Source organism: Bombus huntii, chromosome 11, assembly GCF_024542735.1.
Source record: "Bombus huntii isolate Logan2020A chromosome 11, iyBomHunt1.1, whole genome shotgun sequence".
In the NCBI taxonomy this organism is placed as follows: domain Eukaryota; kingdom Metazoa; phylum Arthropoda; class Insecta; order Hymenoptera; family Apidae; genus Bombus; species Bombus huntii.
Window position 1 is genome coordinate 8,883,756 of NC_066248.1, and position 21,661 is coordinate 8,905,416.

Here is a 21,661-nt window from a genome sequence, read left to right on the forward strand (position 1 = left end):
AAATGTGTTCACAGAAGTTGTTCGCACCATCATACAGTATCAATTATTTTTTTTGCAGCTAGAGTAGTGGGCGAGATTTTAAGGTGAAAAATTATTAACCTATTTATGTTGAAAAACTACCAGTTTAGCAGATATTTTAACTTGAACCTGTCAACCAGAACAAATAATAATTTGCGCCACTGATGCCCTCCTCCGAATCAAACAAATTTTATTAACATTTTTTCTTATAAGATCAATCGCTTACGAGATATTTCGATTTGTCGAGATAAAGGAAACACTTTGCATATATTTGCTCACGTTTTCTTCTTTACCATTTTGTGATTATACTTTTTAACGAGACGAACTGAAAGTCAAGTCGATGATTTCGACGTCATAATGAGAATAAGAGGTTTGGTACGGCCGCGTAAACGTACACACGTATGAATTAGCGTCACGTAGAGGCGATATTAATGTTAGACGGTGCGGGATAATTATATTGTCTATTCTTCCGGCGGCCAGCCGACGTCGCTGTTAGTTTTCCCCGATAAGATAAGCCGAAGTTAGAGTGCATAGAGCCGGAGGATTTTAATTAACGCGCCTTCCATATTATATATCGCGACGACGCTTAGACCGGGCCGGCGTATAATGGCAGCCCGCTTGAGAAATTAATTGGCCCTGCCGCATAATGTAACGACAAATCTAGCACGCTGTAATTGCGTCCTCTGCCCCCTCTGCTAAATTACCGTGCCGCGATTCACTTTTCCTCGATGAAAGCGTGCTCCGCTTCGATCCTCCGTCACAATCGTTGCGTCATATCAGTTAAATTATAATTTACTGACTGAAGTTGTATCGGAGAAAAAATAATTCTGACCAATCATCAGGCTGATGCGTACAGCGTGCATTGAATATTAAGATGCGCTGCATTAATGTGTTAAATAAAATTGCCAGAATTTTATTAGCCGACATGAATTATCCGAATGTTTGGCTTGTAAGAAGCTTGTGTAACTGTTCGTTACGAAGAATACGGAATACTAGGTTGTAGATAATTAGCTAAAGTTGAAGTAATGATCGTTTTCCGGAAACTAGTAATTTTCAAGCGCCATTGCAATTTATCCACTTTCACCGCTTAACACTTTCGCTGCTAATGACGCGTACATATATGTATGTATTACAGCGTTTCAGTTATCTGTTGGTTATGCAACTATTGCATTTTTGTTTCTATGCGTTTCGATAAAATGCCTTAGAAAAACAAGGAAGGTAGCGGGAGAAACGTTATTGAAATAAATAAGATTCTAATGAAAAAACGTATAATTCCACGGACCATTCAATCGACTTTCTACCAATGAATTAATCTGAAAACGCTTCGTATTTTTAAAGATATTCAAAGATGAATCGAGGATGTGACTGTTTGTTCAGTAAATCGATGGTAAAGCGTTATTAGCCATGCCCAATTCCACGTAGAACGCGTGTCCACGTAAAAGCGAAACACTTATAAATTTTCCTTACGATGGCGCCATTAACGAAGGGTTCTTAATGAATTTCTCAGCGGGCTATCTCGAGGACCAGTTAAAGAGTGCGTCGAACCTTTCGTCGATGCTCTGATTTACGCCCAGCGATCTCTGAACTTCGACTGACGCGTGGAATAAAATCTTCCTCACCCTCCTCTCTCAATCTCTTCTCGTCCGTTCTTCAACCGCCTCCTCCTCCTCCTCCTCCTTCTCCAATAACGTTCTTTATACGAAGCCAGCATAAATAATCCTCGCAAATTTATAATGACAATTACCATAAAAATCGTCACACAATAAAATATTCGGAGAAATTTACGACGTTGGTCGGAAACAGGATTTTCTGAACGCACGAGTCACGAAAAGGGGAGGCTAGACCTTGTTCCTTCGTCGTCCGCTTCGTAACCCTCTTCTGCCCTGTTCCACGTCCTCCCTCGACGTCTTTTACTCCGCGTCTCGTGCAACTTTACAGCCAATTATTCTATGCGTACGTTTATTGTGCCTCGTCCATGAGAGATTCTCGTTCGCTGTTGACCGAAAGTTGTTCTCTTGTCCACGAATACGTTTCCCAACAAGATTCAACATATTTGTCAGTATGTTGTTATCGTAATCTCTATTATGCTTATTTAGTTAAAATCGCGCTGGAAGTTATTTATATCGTCATCGAGTATTAACTTTATGTTACGGCCTCTTCCTTTAACGCGTTAATCGCGTTACTATATTTTTCGGAGCGATTTGCAATTAGATAACATAGAAGGAGAAGAAAGTGTGCAAACATAATAGGAAATAAATTCAAAGGGGGAAATTTAAAAATGTTTAGAAGATAAAAATGTAAAAAGACTTGAAACTTACGCAACGATTAAACGGTTAATATTAATATTCGGTGGAGTTTCGATGGAATATGTTTCTATGGCGGAACGCGTGATTACATTTGCAAATTGCAACATTTACCGAAACCGAAACGCAGCGTGGGAACGTATCGAGGCACGTGAAACGACGTTCCAAATAAGCGGGCACGATGGTATTTCAAATAATAAACGAAACAGAAATAATGTTTTCAATTTTTATCTCCGAATCGGTGAGCATCGATGGGAAGCGCGATCCGCGCTCGTGCTCGCGTACACTAGCCCCTCGGACGCATCGAGTAATTTATAAAAATACGGGAAAAAGTGGAATGTAAATTTCCGGGATGCGTTTTGCATGAAATGAGCCGCCTCATAAATATTGGAATTTTATTCAGTAGCTGCATTTCGGAAACCGGACGGTCCGACGCTCGTTATGGATCGCCCCTTTTCACTGGATTGCCAAGCATCTGTTGTATTTCGCCTTTTTGCTTCGTGAAACGTGTTCATTGTACCGAGCTTGTTTAATAGAATGAACTGTGCGAACTTTCAACCGGAAATCCACCGATTGTACCAGGCTTGTTTAACGGAATAAGCGCAAATTTCAAACGTATGGTTGTTCTATTCCTGAACTAACCTCAACTTCGTACCGTTTAATTTTCTTTGTTTCGTCGATTTGAACATGACTCTAGAATAGAACGCCGAAGATAAGACGCTGCATAAATTTATGGAGATGGCAAGCGGTATCGAATCTCAAAATTAGAATTTCTTTTCGTTTTAACGACGTTTATAATGGCGCCGTCACAAACCTAATCGCAACAAGTTCTACGTCTTACGACTGCATAGTAATTATATAATAATACATCCGAGAGCGTCATGTGTGCGAATTTGCGTCGATTTTCTTTACGGTTATCATGGAATGATAACATTTCACAATGTCGTGCGCTGTCGCCAGCGTCGTGTTACGTCTGCGAGATCATTGCCATGCAAAATGAACGATACTAAACCGGGAAATACGACGGTTGGTTAGGTGCAACGCGTGACGGAAAAGCAGCGTTTTTAAAGAAACATACTCTAAAATGAAATGACGCCTCCAGGGTCAACCTCGTCACAGTCCACCCGCATCACACGCGTTTACGATGATCCCGAGTCTTTATATAAAGTGGAGCCTCGAGAAATTCTCGCAGACGTTCGTTCCTCGTAGTCAGTTTTCTAAACGACTTCATGCCACGTACAAACTTTTTATATACAAGTTAAAAAAAGTTAGAAAAATGTTGGTAAAAATGTATCTTCTCCTTGAATAATTTTCTTATCGTTAATTTACTTATTTGCTTGCTTATTCTATATTAACCTGATTATTATGGTATTCTTAATTTGTTAAATACGTGTACTATTCTTATTGTTACGTAGAAATTTTGTTTCTTTCTATTTGAAGGGTACAGATTAAAAATACAAGTCGTATTTCTTCGAATTTTGTATATCTTCGAAATTATTAATTTATTATTATTCCCTTTTTCGATTCTTTCATAAAGGCTACTTCTTTCCAGTTGCTGAAGCGACACGAGAGTGAAAAAATTAACAGAAACTTGTCATGGCTTTTCCATTCGGTGTTCGTGTACTTCGCTTTATTTTGCTCGTAGAGCTTTAAATTCATAGGAAATCTCATTCGTTGATCATTCTTCCGCATTGAACGGCGAAAGCAGCACGATCGGAAGAAGGGAAAATAAGATCGGATAACGGTACGCGATACGGTCGCGATAACCAGCCGTGCTAGACCTGACAGAGACATAATTGAACGTAATTTTTTTTAGGCTCTGAGATTGCACGTAAGGTACAGTCGAACACCGCTCGGCGATTAATCAGCCGCGTGACTTGCATTTTCGATTTTAATTAGAACGCTTCCGCGGCGTATCGGCCTGCTCCATAAATAATACTCGTCTTTTTTGCCGTTCGCTTCACCGCGATAATCAAATTCTGATAAATTCTAGAACGAAGTCTCCGGCATAAAAAGGAATATTATCGGACGTTACGCGTAAACCATCAATCTCGACACCTTTTCCTTCTTTCGTTGACCATAAGTTTCACTCAACTGATTTTATTCGGATACTTTTATCGTGCCTATGTCGCTCATAAGTCTTTAGACGCATCTAAAATATCAAAAATATTCAAATGTTCGAATATATTAGGATGTAGGATACATTTAGAATAAAAATGGAGATACTTTATGATTTACTACGTATATTCATTGCTATTTACTCCAGGATCTCAATTACATTCAACGAAGTCGTTTAATCTAAAATACTACAGGTATTCGTCTTTAACGACTTTTTAAGTTCCTCGTTTCCCGAAACCCAAAGAATAACGATATGTAGAAAAATAATTTTTCCTTTGAGACCAATAATTCTGATCGGAAATGGTCGACTAATTACTTCTAATGGAAGACTAAGTTTACTATATCTTAAAATATTAGGTCGTCCGAAAAGTTTCTTTCGTTTTATAAGGAAATGATAGATGCACATTTTCCGTTTTATATTATTTTATCGAATCACGTATGATCGATTTTGTTCTATAAAAATAAAGATCACAACGTTCAACAGATTAGGTTTCATGTTTATATAAAGACGTTGTAAAAGACGTGTCTGTAAAAGAAAAACACTTTTCCGACAACCTAATAGATACAAGGAAAACTCATAATCGAGATACAACTATACTAATACAAGTCTATATTTATGAAAAGGAGGTCGTAAATGAAACAGTTGCCATTTGAAACATGGAAAGTTCGCGTTGAATCGAACATTATCGATGACGATGAGGAGAAATAAACGGCCATGGAGGACAAAATCGAGCGAGACCTAGGTAGATTTCATCATCCTTTACTTCCGGCGCGGCTCACCGTGATCGCAGCAACATACTGGCACAGGGAGGTTACGCAGTATTGCTGGCGTGTAAAGGTGGAACGTTCCACGTCTTGAGATGCGCATACATTACGTACACGCGAGCCCTCGTATAGAGGGCCCCGCTGCTGAAAATTACAATTTAAATGGCCGCCGTCCGTTCCCTCGTGCTCGCTTATCTCCTTGTTTTCATCTAAACATCTCATTTTTATGCGCCATTCAAATTCCACGTCCCTTCTTTTCACCCCGCCGACCGGACTCTCGGTCACGCGATACCACGTCGTTGTCACTTTGCGAAACTTTTTCGCTACCTCGCCTCCGTCGCTCGTCTTTTCCCTGTCGATGCTCTGCAAAACGAAAAACGCGATCACGAACGGTATGGCACGTTCCTTACGATGGAAGAATTTGGAAAATTTGGTCAGGACTCAGCGAGCGCGACTTGCTCAAATCCTTTCGACGAAACGCTAGTGGCTGTTAAAAGATTATTAAAAATTGCCAATGGGAAGTCGATGGTGTGTATTGGGTTGGCAGCTAAGTGATTGCGGATTTTGTCATTAGGTGGTATTAGCAAAATCCGCAATCACTTAGTTGCCAACTCAATAGTTTTCGTATCAGAATGCAAGAAATTTCGATAGTAAAGAAACAATTGATATAGAGATAGATAAAGCAACGAGAGATTGCTCATTCTGAATTCTTCTTCGTTTTAATATTCATGGGTTAATACCATTTAAGCAAGCAAGATTACTATAAATTGCTATCTTGTCAATCTTCCTGCTGACAGTATCGTTTTCTCATAACGAGTCTAGTTAAAAGTATTGATACCAAGGTGATGAAAAATCAGCATACCAATTTATCATTAGCCTAAAAGGAAAAAGATAAGATGTAAGAAAAACACTTTGGCGTCGTAAAGAATTCCTTTGAAAGTGGCATGGGGCGAGAATAGCAGAGGTGAAAAGACGAATGCCGGCTATTAAAGCGGTACATGATAATAGAAAGCCGTGTTAGCCGCGAGACATAACTTCACGCTGGCATATCAATTGATCAGAATGTACAGCAGAAAGGGTAGAGGATATTAAAACCGTGCTTCGTTCCATCGTCCGATTTTATTGCCCGGCGATATCGATAAGCTTCGTTATTAATTATTGCTAACTATCTCTAATCGACGTATTGGGTTATCGGGTATCGGGACTTCAATAAAGCTACAATTTGATAACGTTAGAACGCAGTGTGATTCACGTCAATAAAACTAATTGCTCGACGTTACGCGTTACTCGTAAGATCGCGTGCCAGCCGGCTGTATATCACGCGTAATTATCTGAAAAATTACAGTTCCGGGAGACAAGTGACTGTGACGCTTTGCGATGAATTTCAGTTGCGCAGCGTGATCTAGAAAAAATACGATATAAAGGGGTTAGCACGTTTTCGAATTGAAATTCTACAGATTCGCTCGCTTGGTGGCTAAAACGGTGTTATAGGTGATAAGAAATTTCCTGATTACAGAATATAAAATATTAGTTGAACGATTGAATAAATTGAACTATTGAAGGTCAAATAATCAAATAATTCTTAGATATAATATTTATACGATATTATTAGAAAATTAAATAAAGTCGGATTATTTCATTTTGCCAAGGCTTATAGACAACTTACAGATAAATAACAATTTGGGAATGAAAGAGTCAGTTTTTCTTCGTCACTTTCGTGGATTTGAACTTTGAAGAGACTTTCGGCAATCAAATTGTCTCTTAATCTTGTTAAATTTTTGTTAGAATGTTAGAGTCAGTAGATTTTGACGAATCTTTGTCTGTACCGTAAATCGTGCAAGTAATAGTATAACAAATTAACTGAAGTAAACTATCGTTCAATTTTTCTCTGGCGATCGCAACAAACGCGCGTAATTATCCGCGAAATCACGGCTTTCCACTATGAAAGCACTTGTTTGTAGCGGTAATTGGCAGCGAATAGATATCCGTGGATGGATCGATCGATCGAACTTCGCGGAACGCGCACCGGCCCGCTCGAGAAACGAGTACACTTTCTTTTTCACGGAGCCGCGTTCCAGTTCGAAGCGGCCCGTGGAAATCGGCTGATCGAGCCGGCAATAATGGATTTAGGAAACGCGGCGAGTTTGATTAATCGTGGCCCGTTGTATCGATTAATTGTTGCCTTCGACGGAGCCAGGAAATCGAACTGCCTTGTGTTCGCAAAGCCTCTGTTTCTCGCAAAAGTTTCTCGATAACTTCGAATGAATTAGAAAATCCGTGGACCGTAGCTTTTCTACAAATTCAATAAAAATTGGGAACCTGAAGTTTTTTCATTCTAATTGCTATCTTTCTCTTTATTTAATTAAGATAATTCGTTTAACATTCTAATTATGTTTATTTAAAATTCGTTTATTCAGTTTGATACCGTGAAAAATATGTTGGAACTCCTGAGAAGAACAATGTACACGCACGTGGCTGGGTATGATCAAGATACATATTACCCTAGCTTTTCAGCAAACTAGATGATTCTTACCTGTTTTGTTCTTCCTCTTTGTTCTTAATAAAACTCTGGTTGACAAATTGAATGGGTGAAAATATTTGACAACGACAAGTGTGTTTTTGATAACATCTGTCAGTCGTCACCGTTTCAACGACGAATTTATTAAGCGTAGAAAAAAATAATTGTTTCCTCTTTTTCATTTGTATTTATCCATAAATATTACTCGATTCAATATTTTTGAAAACCACAGATATGGTTACTGTATCTTTGCATATTTAAACAAAACGAAGGAAAAACAAATACATACGTACATGTGCCAGTAACTCTCAGAAAGTTACGTAGAATTTAGATGTAACGACGATAAGAATTCAAAAATAGAGTTTGAAAATATTGTTAATGATTAGTAGAAATGGTTTAAAGAGATAAAACTTACGATTAAATATATCTACAGGGCATACGTTAATTCGATTCCTATTATCCAGCGGCACGACTAAGCAGCTTCTACCGATTAAACACGCGATATGTACCTTCCATTTCTAGCTACGTTCTCAATCCTTCGGTAAACATCGATATCGAATAGACAGTTCCGTTCACGAGAGCCGAAAATGTCCATCCGACGTGAACGTTTAACGCTGAAAGGATGAAATTTCGCGCGAATTTCCTCGGTGTAGTTACACGCGCTTATTGGAACCTTCATTAAGTCGGTTGCTGATAATTTATGACCGCGAACAACGGAGACATTTTTAATTCGAATGCTAATTAGTGTTATAGGTCTTCTATTTATCAGTGGAATGTTTTAAAGAATAATTTGAGGAAGGTAAAGAGTACAAAAAAAAAAAAAAGAAATTAAGGACATGGATAAATGGAAACGAAGATAATCACTTTGCTATTTTTAAAAATTAAACAGGATGGATTAGAACATGAAATTATGTCATATTCTCTTATTCGTCCCATCTTGTACTCGCGAGTTATCGTTTCCTCACATCTAGACAATTTTCTAAATGAAGCAACCGTGAAAGTACTAGGTTGATACTTCAAGAACTTTTTAATCCTAAAACTGACGATTTTAATTAACAGAGAGGAATGAAATTAGATAATTGTTATATAACCTGCGCGAAATTAACGATACCCACTTAAAAATTTTTCTTAAAAGAGCAACAATTCAAAGCAATGGTTCAACGAGCTAAAAAATAAAATGGTCTCATAGGAAACAGATCAACTTATCAAAATACTATTCTGTGAAAAACGAAGTTGAAATTGGATCGTAGGATACCGTCAGCTCGACCGTCGATACAACGAGTGGACATTACGGACGCGTTGTTCCGCATAATTAATTTTATAGAATTCTGGATTGTCCCCGGAGGCGAGCGACGTTTCGTCGCGACGCGGAGCGTCGCCCCGGTGAAACTTCCGCGATTGTTTTGAAACGAAAGTAAATTTAATTTACCGGCTAATTATCGCCCGCGCAAAGTTCCGAATTAAACTTGTAATTGGCTTTCGCTTGATTCAAAGAAATTGCACCGAGCCATGCCGCACCTGGCCCGCGACTGGGACTTCTCGCTTGGAATTCGCGCTACGTGTACACGCGTGCGCACACATATACATACACACACATATGCTGTTGATCTTTGGTAGGATCGATTTTTCTACGCGTTCGTTCGATTCGTTTAGTTGTTTTTTTTTTTACATTAAGAATAGATATGTCTTAAACCTATTCAGGACCAAAATTGCGTTAACGCAACATTATTTCATTTGCAATTTTTTATCAGTATAAAAATACTATTAGATTTAGATTAGCGTTACACGAAGTACCGCTAATTTTTAGGGGAGGAGCTTCAAATAGCTGTAGGATAATTTCGTTATTCACATCACACCAATACGGCTCATTGGTTCATACTAAACCGTGTCCATATTTTTCTCATACTCCTGAAATTTATCGCTTTCGAAATATGTGACAAGTACTTTTCTATTTCAAGAAAAATCCAACATTACTTTATTACTAGGTCTTTAATTAATTCTTGTTTCTTCAACGTTTCAATTATTGAACCATCATCGGAAGATCCATATAAACTACAAGATTAAAATGTTACTCAATTAGAAAAACGAGTTCGAACAATCACCACGATAAAAGTAAATCTACCTCGATCGAATGTCTATGGCTTTTCTATCTTCCTGTATTCGTTTCTTTTTTAACCCTATCGACTAATGGCTAATGGGCTGAAATGCCTGAAAGATTATTACCCGAAAGCATCCTCTGCGACCGGCAGAGCGGAGGATCAGTTCTTTTGGTTATACTCGAAGCATAAGACCGTGCCACCGGCAATCTTCTATCTTCTGGTAATTAACCGCTTCCTTAAACCAAACCGTATCTCCCCTTATCTGTCTCGACGCATCTACCCCGTGTGGTTACACGTACGCACGCACACGCGCACAAGTCCGCCCACGGTAGATGTTATGACCTCAAAACAAAGAGTATTTTCCCAGACAGGCTTTCCCCGCAACACGATTTTATCTAAATGTACACCAATTGGAGAATTCCAATGATTTCGCAAAAATGAAACGAACAAGCGTTTGAGGCAATTAACAAGTTCTATAGATGATCTGTGATCCTCAATTTGGATGGAAGGATGCCTAACACTTTATTGTTTGATTCAAATGATTCAAATCCAAATGATTCAAAAACTACAACAGCATTAATATGTGAGCGTGGGGTTGTGTCATAGGTGATAAATGAACTGAAAGTCAAAAAATGGCACATGACGAATGGTAGATATTTGACAATAAGTAAAAAACAGGATAAAAGCAAATAAAGATGGGGAAGGAAGAAGAATCGCAAAACCAATCTCACGTGTGGATCCAACTACATTATCAAAGAATAAGTAAACGAACAAATAAAGTTACTTGTAGAAAATTATTTTCATACAACGAGAATAAACAGTAAGAAATAGCATTAATAAATCGTCCAACATTTCCCGATACACGCAAAGTATTTTAACGGTTCTCTATTTTTCCTATTATTTTTAACGTTTTGTATCCTTTGAACGAGGCCGCACAAAGTCTCGTTATCTCGATAAGCAAATATAGATGTAATTCTCTATGGACGTTCGTTCGTTCGTTCGTTTTTCCTTTACGGCGAACGTACGTGCACTATTATACTTTCCGCAAACCTTTATCGGTATTGTCTCGCGAGTTATTCATATTTTACGACAGCATTAGTTGAATACATAGAAAACAGATAGGGGCCATACTTCAGCCCCCGTGACACAAGTGGATTTCCATTCCTTCGTGAATAAAACCAAGCACACGCTATAGGTGCATTACAGTTAACTCGTTACATGTATAGCTACTACTACTGCTACTATTACTACTACTACAGCTACTCTCTCTCTCTCTCTCCTTCCTTTTCTCTCAATAGTTCATTTCCAACGTCTCATAAATTTACAAGTATAAATTTACAATTTGAATACGGGGATGAGCGACCATTGCTAGCCTCAAAGACTGTCGCACATCCAGCGGGAAATTAGAACAGAAAGTTTCTCTATTTTTATTTTATTTCTCTTAGAAATCGATGAAAAAGTTGCATAATGTTGCCTTACCACTGATTTTTATCCCTATCCAATTTTCCTCCTATAATTCTACTCTCTTCGGTTAAAACGCCCCATTCGCCATCTAAACATTCGAGAGAAACTGAAGTTTTATTACTTTTTTCACTGTCTTTGATTTTCTTCGTTTGTTTGAAATTTCTTAATTAAGTAAATAAATTATTGAAGTAATTAACAGTTGGTATAATTTTTTGCACGTTTAATAGTTGTACGTTTGTATAACTTTACTTGCAAAGGTAAGGTACACGGCGAAATTGAAATATTATATTTGAACATGTTTTGAAAAATGAAGAAATGTTAGAAAGAATAGCTCGAGCAACGAGACTAAGATTACTTCGTGACAATATTTTTAAAATCTTCAACAGTAAGAAAACTTCATAAAATTGAAAAAAATAGGAAATGTGACTTATCACGTTTTTTATCGCGATCTTCATACACGTTTGAGTGAGATAACTTTATTTTAAATAACTGCGTCGTAAATTATTTTAATGTATATAGTACGTCTAGAACGGTATACACGGAGCAAACTCATGATCGTAATACACACCTTTCGAACGCGTATCACGGGGAATCATCGCTGCGTTACTTAGACGGTGCGATGCGCGCTCAGAAGATTATTAATTTCATTTTCGTCGAACAACGAATTACAAATGCGGTAACAAGCAGCTGGTAATAAGTAGAAAATTAGGCAAATTTGCGCCATTGCGTTCCCGCTGAATGGATGAGTAGATTCCAGAATTTAGACTGAATTACCATCAGAAATTCCGGACGCCTGGCTGCGACTGCGACTCCGTTGTTAGTTCATGCGAACGGGGCCGTGTTCGTCGTAGGAGATTTCACGTCTGTCCCGGCCAGTTTTAATCGATACAACGATGGTTATTATATTTTCGTCACGCTATTAGCCAATTAAAGCTCGCATTACTTCTGATCATTATCAATCCGTTTAAAGCAGCAGAAATAATAATCCGGACGGTCCTTTCGCTCTTTCGATCGATTATTCCGTTTGCGCCTAGCCCGTTGGAAAATTATCCGATGGTTGCATCGTTCCCCTGCCTAGTCCGTTGTTTTATCGCGCGATCGTTTTTATGAGCGCCATTATTGCCTGTCCACGTGTTTTCCTTCGAGTAATGAGAACGTACAGGATCGTGTAATTTCCGTGGCTCGGTGGTTGCAACAATTTTTACTGTCAATCTTCTCCGCGTACTACCTCCTTGTATTTTAATTAGCCTTCCGTTGAGAACTCGAAGAAACATACGCTTTCTTCTTCTGCTTAGAATTTTTTTTACGTCGTGCTACTATTACTAATTGAGAGAGCTGGTTGCCTGATGAGAAAGATATAGAAAGAAATAAATTCTTTTTTATTGTAGCGAAAAGACTCGCCTAGATTTCGCGCAATTTTATTCTTTGACACTTGTACGTTCTGGCAAACACGGATTCATTTCCATGGCGATTAGTCGCGGTTTCGTCGACTCTAACGGTCAAATATTAACCTCCTCCGCCACTTTTCATTGTATCCGGTTGTTTCTTTTAAACCTTTCATGAAAACAGCCGGAGACATCGAGTATTTTCCCTCGACCCCCTGCATTCTTCGATACGTGTGTAGAAAAGAGCGGAACCGGAGAAGGGGCGATGCATAAAAGCCCAATTACGTGACTACTTGAAAAGCGAAAGCTCGGAAAACTTGTGATTGTTTAATATTTTGCGGGAGAAAGAGACGGAGTGGGCATAAGAGAGAGGAGAGTGGAAATGAGAAAAAAACTGAAAACGTGTACAGTGAGCGAACAGAGCCCATTAACCGACGGCACGATTTTAAAGTCATTTGGCACAGTTAAAAGACCGACCAAAGAACTCATTACCAGAAAATGAATGGTCGTTGAAATTTTCATTGTCTTCGAGACTTACCTCGAAATGTGCAATTCGCGAGCAAGCAAACGAGACCGACCGATATAAAGTGAAGAAAGACGAAAACATGAAGGGGAAAGGGGCTCGAGGGAGAGAGGAAATTGGAACGAATTCACGGCGAGCGAGTGTTGCCGCGAAAGATATTTCCAACCACTTGACTTCGATGGCGATTCATTTGTTTTATTTACCTAAACCTTTTTAAAATTCCAACGATAAATTATTCCTTGTCTGGACCCCTCCGCTTTTAGATCGTTCTCCACCCCGAAATTTATCGTTTTCCAATGTGACGCACGTCCAAGGCTGCATTTCCAGCCAAACATTTGTTAATCGACCACGTTAGAGGGCGATAACCTTTCCGATTTCACCGAAGAAGCCACGAATCGTTCGAACACGACGATCGTTCGTTCGGTGCACGCGTAAAATGGGGGATTCTTGTTCCGCTGACGTCACAGGACACGTCGCTCAAAAGCCGAGAATGGCCGGAAGTCGTGAAATGGAATTACCTGTTCCTACGTATGCGGCCGTTCCAAGGTGATAATTGAATAGATAGCCAACGTCGTTTCTTCCACCATCTCTTCTTCGATTTTCCTTCGTTAGCCGACCAAACCGACGCGCTACGTGTATGATATTTCGTTTTTTGCATCGTCGTGTTTCATACAAAACAACGAAAAATCTTTCGCCTTGGTTAAGTTAACACAAGGTGTTCAACCGATTTAGTTAAACCAAGTTGTTGCAATTGAAAATTAAGTTACTTATACAAGGAAATGATATTAGGTTTTTCTCGAGATTCTCTGGAATCTGTACTATTGTAGAATAAACACCGTTTTCTCTGTATTCTCGCGCTTTATCGATTGTCTACACCTACCTCCTAAACTCTGTCGTAATATTACTCCCATATCGCAACAGGTTATCCACTGTTCCTCTGATCATCTCAAAAACTTCAATTTTTAACCACAATTCTTTATTAATAATAATTCTTATCCATTAAACGAATCCCCAACAGTCAAACAGTGTCTGTTCAATCACCAATATCTTTAACCCCCTGCCAAAATCTCAGCCCGACTGTCACCGTGGTAAACCTCTGCTCTGACGGGGATTAAAAAAAAAAAAATGTACGTCGTCCTCATCGATGCAGAGCTTCCGCCCTTTTCAATCGGCAAATTCATTACCGTTCTCGATGAGCATCGGGGTCTGTCTGACTGTCTGTCGACCGAGGGTTGACGAGCGTGCGTCCCAACGAGACCTAACCACAGCGTTTTCTCTGGTGTGCAGGGCGAGAAGAGAGGGGTTCCGATTAATGAGGACGGTTTAACACGCGTCTCGGGTCTCTAGAGTCGTGCGTTCCCGGGAGCCGATCTCTCTCACCGGTTCCTCCGCATCCGAGGCACGCGGAAGAGGCGCGTGTGCGTAGGTGGCCCTGGTACACGTGTCCTTGTGTCGCGTTTGCTACCGTGCAAAACCGTGTACGTGAATATTTCTTGCGACATGGGAGCCTCCTTTTGATCTCTTTTTAGCCGTCGAGTGCAATCGAGGCTCCCGTTCCAGCAGGCTTCAAGCACCACCGGAGCCTCGAGAGGGAAACGCACAGGGGTACAGTAAAGAGGAAGGGGACGCGTCGCGTCTTGCATGTGTTTCGACTAATTAACATACGTGAAAATCCTCTTAATTGGGTGATTAAACGCCTGCGGAGACACTCTAATGGGGAACGGACCACCCTCGCCTCCCCCTTTTTTTCTGCTCTTTCTCTCGCAACCTCCATTCTCGACTCTGAACAACGGTTCCTCTCCGATCACTGATTCGCTTGTTATTCTTATCGTTCCGTTATTTTGAACGTTGATTATGTTAACGTTTACAAGGGGTTGAAGAAGGGAGAAAGATTAATTGTAGATATTCGTGTGTTAATACATTAAGAGAGGGTGATAAATTTCATAAAATTGTAGAATTCAGATGGGAAAAATAATAATGGGAAAGATATTAAGCGAATTCTTGGAATTTTCTTTCATAGCCATAATGTTAAGAAACAAAATTCGATAGTATCAATTGATTGGAAAAGGTTACCAATCAAATATAACGTTAACCTGACTTAACTCTTACTGAATTAATGTCATTTTTTATGCTGATCGCGAACGGACTTTCTCGAGAAGACCAACGTTTTCTTAAAAGTTTGGTCCCCGTGATTACATATATTTTATTGTTCATGAAGTTAATAACTATGATCTAAGCAAGGCGAAAATAATTAGTGTTTGCGATCACGGCCGCGAGTATACACGAGTTTCTGCGGAAATTTCGTGAAATATACGGGCAAGACCGATCATTCTCGCCGGGCATCCGTTTTTCTAATTAAATGGCCGCGTCGGTAAATAAAGTTGAAGCGGAATTTACGTCAGCTAGATAGCCGACCGCTTGCAATTACTTGCGCAAAGTTACCGCGAGTAGGATTGGTTCGATACTAGACTCTATCCGTGCTCGTGCACGTTTCCCTTCTCTTTTATTTCACCGTGTGAATGGTTTTTCTTCTCCTTTTTTTTTCTGTTACGCTTCTTTTTTTGTCAGAGGAGATTAAGTAATCGAGCGGACGATCGCGTATCTTACGGCGAGGCTTCGATTCTCGAGCAGCGAAATCTCCAACGGACACGAGCGTGTTTAGCGCTGTTATAACGAAGTATTTGCGTAGCTCGGTTTACTTGGCTCGCGAGGCGGCGTAATTAGAGAAGTTGAAGAGACTTTTGATGGGACTTTGGCTATCCAAAGTATTTACAAAACGAAGACAAATGGAAATTATGATTTCTTGTTCGTGAAACGTCGCACGGAACGCCGTAGGAACAGAGAATACGAGAAAACGGAGAGGAAGAGTAAGCTCGTCTTTTCTGGTGATTTTATCCCGAAATAAAATATTTACGACGTCTTCGTTAATTTCCACTTTCCGAAACTTTCCGTCAGTTTTTATAGGAAACATTTAATTAAACCGGTGTTGTTTACCAGTTTACTTTACAACCGGTAACCAGTGTTACAACGCCCGTATGTGTTCCTTTGTTAATTGCTTTCCTCCATTTTAATTTTCTTACTTCTGTGTTAATTACCGTACCGCGTCCTTCGACTGTCGTACTATTTTTTTTTTTTTCAATCGTTTTGTGTCGCTCGATTTTCGATTCTACCATTCCGAAACGAAATTAATCTAAATTCATATACTTTTGGAGTGCTTATTTATAGAGATAATGAAAAATAAACGGAGAAAAATTTCGTCTCTTTGTTTAAGATATGAAATATTTATATTCACGATCATATTATATTAATGTATATTTGTATTTTATAATCTTCTAAAGCGTAGTATCGTCTGAGATAATTGCCTGAATTACTAGGAAAATTAATTACAAAGCAAAATTTATTCATTGTAGATTCTAATTAAAAAATTCTTAATAAAATGAAATGTTTCATGAACGTTGTTAGATCCACACTGTACGGTATATATTGTAATGCTTTCTCCAAAATTTATCGATAAAATCAAAATAACCAACAATTCTTTAAATCTTTATCATCGTATCATTTCCTTGTGTAATATTTGTGTATACGCATTTATCAATTCTGTAAGAATATCTTTGAAGAGAAAGGGAATGCTTTTAAACATGAAATTCGTTTTCAATAATTCCGAAAATTGGACACGTTTGTAATAGTCATATTATGATAAGAAATTAATCTAAATTCATATATTCTTCAAATATATTGAATAATTTGTTAATGAAAGTTATGTGAGAAATAAACGGATACTTTCGTCTCATTATTCAATTCAAACGTAACTCTCTTCATTTAGGATATATGAACATATACGTAACTGAAAGTTAAACAAAATCGATATCGATCGTAAGATATCTCAATTCGAGAATCGAAGGATCTCAATTCCGTTTATCGACTGAGCGTGGCGCTTCGATCGCGCGTCTAACGACTAGTTCCCGCGTAATTTTTTCTAGGATAGTCGTCCCGTCGTGATGTCAGATAATATCGTAAACAATTCATTTAGTATGTTTACTTCGATGTTGAATCGGTTGTAAATCTGCGAAAGTTCGATCAGGTGCTCGGGTTTGTATTGGTGCGGTGAATAGAACTTTGTGTTTATTTACTTTATGATCGTATCATCGTCGTCATTGCGTAGTGCGAAATGTGATTCAGTTTACCGTATGTCGTCGTATCGTTGCATCGTTGCATCGTCGCGTTCTGTGAAACATATCGAGGTCTCTTTGATCATTTCGCGTAAAATGGAACAAAAGTTCCCTTAATTCTCGTGTTCGTTTCGTGTCCTTATCGAGTGTTTTTCGTCTTTATCGTAAAATCTATTAGTTCAGCATGTCGTTCTTCCGTAGAATTGTGTGGATATTTTGAAGCGTCGAAAGGAGTTCATTCATTAAATTTCATTACATTGAGGTAAAGATATAACATTAATTAAGGCACTGAGAGTAAAGATAGATTAATGTAATTATATTTAACAATATTTAACAAACTGAATTCGCCGTTTGAAATAAATCTGAGCACAAGATATTCATTGTAACAATTAATTTCGTTACTTTCTTTGGATTGATTTTGAAAAAGTTCCAATTGTGTATAATACTGGTTGTATCTATATATGTTCTTTCCAACGACATTTCCAAAACGTAACAAAACACATATGAAATAAATCTAAATTTTCGTATAATTAATACAGTTTATTAGTATAATTTGATGTTCTGAATTTGTATTTCAGAAAAAATCTAACATTCTATTTTTGCTCTCAATTAACATCAAAATGCCTAAGGAGTAAATTAAATGTACGAAGCGCGTTTTAATACTATACCTACTGGCGCCATAATTACTTTCTGTGTACCGAACATGTAAAGTCGTTCAGCCATATTGAACTCTGGCTGTTTCGAAACTAGGTTGAGCAGTTACAAGTACGAATTCGTTAGTCGAGTCCTTTTCTTCGAAACTGCAAACGATGAAAAACATTTTGTGTATGTTCCATAAAAATTATCAGTCAATGTTTACATCGATCATTTATTATAACCAATAACCATTTCGAATACTAATTTATCGACAACTTAAATGGCTTAGTCGTCAAAAAACGAAGAGAGGCTCGCGCTGGCCGCCTAGTAATCCTATCGATTAATTTATGTTTATATTTATGTTCACATTGCATACTCGCGTTATTTTATATAAAACAAATTCTTACAAATGACTAACATCTAATTATGTACCTAATTATCTTACATATACATACATAATTGTCTTACATATAGAACGCAGCAGGATTAAAAAATGTATCAACAGTATCGAAACATTTTGTATATTACAAAATATACAGTACAATATATAACATACACTATCATTCATAAGTATTAGGATACAAATTAAATGATTTCCACTTCTTCTACTTAAAATAAAAAAAAAGAGAGATTAAATAAAGTTTCTGACGATTTTTTTAATCAAATAAAATAACATTTGATAGAACTTTTCAATAGATACAACGAATACGAGTCCTAGTATGTACATACGTACGGTCAGCAGCGTAACCAGAAACGTAACAAGATAAACAAAATAAGTAGAAGGAAGAACTTTGATCATTTCACTCTATTCTTGCAATCGTTTACGAGTTTTGACAAAGTCAGTCAGCGTGTTGAGTGAGTTTCGTTGTTGAAAGTTCTGGCAAGCAGAGTCGGGCTTAGAGTTCGGCTGGTAATTGAAACCTGCTTCTTTCTCTAGAAGCGAACTCGTTCACTCCGTCTCGTTGTTCGAATTCCGCGAGTCCACGCGCGTCTTTGAGGCTCCTCTAATTTAAACTAGCCGACGGGTGGTTCACGTGTCGTCCCCAAGTATTTTCTGCAATTAAATTGACATCTCGTATATCAGGGAAAAGTATGATGATTCGCAGAGTGGAGTGCATACACTCACGTCCCCTCTGATCTAAATTAGTCCCGCGAAATTCGTGGAATTTTGGCACGCCGGCCATCCGGAAGGCATTCCGAACATTCGTCAATCTTTTGTCGTTTACGTTTATGTTACATTGTAGTTATAGAGAATATGTTCTATTCACTTGAAAATTGTACGATGAAACGTATAGATATACATACGTAGTTGTTAATTGAGGGAGATTTGTTAGAGAAATATTCGTGGAAGTAAAATGTATATATTTTATGTTTGGATTGTCATATTCAATAAATTTACACTTTTTAGATTGTAACACAATATCTTAGTTCTAGAGATATACAGAAAACAAATTGATCGATTCAATCGAGGTTAGTCATTTTTGAAGGAATGTGAATTTAATATTAAATTTAGTATTAAATTTAAATTTAATAGTATGCATATAGGTTTATTAGAGGAAGAATTTAATAGAAATCGGCAAACGATCGTAGGAATGAAAGAAAATACGCTGTTGATTAATTATTAAATACATTATCTATGAGACAATCTAATAATTAGAAAAAATTAATTTAGATACAAGTTGAACATTTGTCGGAAAATAGTTTGGTTTCTTAACGGTTTATGCAAATTTGCATATATTATATTTTATTAAATTAGTAAAATGTATTGTTTCAGAATTATTTGTCGGTGAAATGGAACTCGAGTCTCCGCAGCTTTATTAAAACTTTCACCATCGGGTTTGAGAGACCAGTTGATAAGGTTTGTGATACTGATTACGATTTTTAATTACATTTCGTATGTAACCCCGGTAAATACAGTCTGTATATTGCTCACGTACATCGGAAACGTTTAACGAAATATTTTTGTACATATGTATCCCCTGTTACACGTATCGTTGATATTTTAATTACACTGCAGAACCGAAAAACCGAGGGGGGAAAAAAAGAAAGCACAACGAAACGCGTGTTCACGGCATGGAATAATTCACTCAAATTCGTAATTACAAACGCGTCAGAAGGAAACGTTCAATTAAACTGTCGGGTTTCGTTCGAACGAAATCAAAGCTTGTTCTTTTTTTTACACTGCCCCCCCCCCCCCCCCCCGCCCTTCTATCCCGACAAATCCTGGGCCACGATGCGGGAGCATAATTGGTAATACGATATGTTTGTTGTTTCGTTAACACTGCCAACAGTATAATTATGAATAAAGAGTTTTTCAGTCGCCGTGCCTTTCAATGGTCTCGATATCAGTCTCGTCTAATTAATTCATAATTAATATCCTTCCTCTGCGACGTACCGCGATGATATCCTATCGATTTAACGCATCAAACCACGGTCCTCTTATATATTTTAATTTTCCAGACTTTCAAACCACTCCCGATCCTTGTAGATCGTTTTTGCGGTAGTCATTCTGTCTTGTAATTAAACTACGTTACATAGCTTTTACGTGGGATATTTGGACGATGACGAACCGCGCAGCTAAATCTCATTAAAAAGTTACACCCTCGTCCATAAATCACGAAATATAATAGATCTGCAATAAAATCTTCGAAAACATGGGATAATTTAGATTTCTTTGTAATACACGCGGTTAATCAGCGTTAACTTGATTTTGTAATTACAGCACTCATTTACACTAATCCTGAGTACATTAAGTATCCTCTCACTTTCTGTTACATTAGTAGAATTACCATGCAAATATTTTTGTATTTATACATTTCCTTTGCATCTACCTTTCTTCGTATACTAAATTAATCATATAAAGTATCATCTATGACAAATGAGTTGTTCGAAAGAGCTATAGAAAATTATTTATCAAAAGAGATAAGATACATCACATGTTCGAAGTAAGGATAAGAGCTCGTCTAGAACTTCGCCTAGTCCGTCGAAACGACGACGACGACGACGACGACGAGAGAAACCTACATCCATCTCTTTTTATCATTTCGCGATCATCGTTATCATTATCGGCAACCGTTGTATCGGTCTTTCGAGGTCGGTCCGCTTTTCTGGCCAGGATGCTCAGACCACTCGTGCGCCCGTATATTTGACCACTTGTTAAATCGGCCTTCGTCCCTTGTCGGAGAATCGTATCGCGTTCGTGGCCCGAGGTCCTGCGGTAATAACTGGACGCCATTATAAAATCTCCTGAGGGAAACCAGCTAAGGGTACCTTTCCCTTTCCCTTCGTTCCTTTCCTCTTTTCTTCCTTCTCTCTCTCTCTCTCTCTCTCTCTCTCTGTCTCTCTCTGTCTCTCTCTGTCTCTCTCTCTCCCTCCTTTCTCTTTTACCCAAGCTCAAGCCTTTCTTTCCCTCTTATTCTTTCTCTTCGTTCGGGCTCTTCCTTCCCTCCCCCTTTGTCCCCCATGATTTCTTTCTCTCTGGCTCTCTAGCTGCCGACTCTCGGTCCCGTTCGTCCATCCCGGTCGTTACTGCCAGGATACGGATTTTCTCCGTTGACCGACGATATTTCTTTGCCGCGATTCGACTCTCGTTTTGCTCGCCGTACGTATTCCTATGGCCGCCTTGTTCGACCTTACGATATTCTTGGATTCCGTACGTCCCTG

At 38.4% G+C, this 21,661-nt stretch overlaps 1 protein-coding gene across 3 annotated transcripts in view; it reads left to right on the forward strand.

Annotated features, from left to right (window-relative positions):
- Nucleotides 1-21,661, forward strand: part of LOC126871382 (LIM/homeobox protein Lhx9) — a 416,377-nt gene that overhangs the window by 114,116 nt on the left and 280,600 nt on the right. For all 3 annotated transcript variants that reach the window (XM_050630130.1, XM_050630132.1, XM_050630133.1), the window contains exon 3: nt 19,773-19,856. The gene's annotated coding sequence lies outside the window, so the exon portion shown is untranslated. The remainder of the gene's footprint in view (nt 1-19,772; nt 19,857-21,661) is intronic.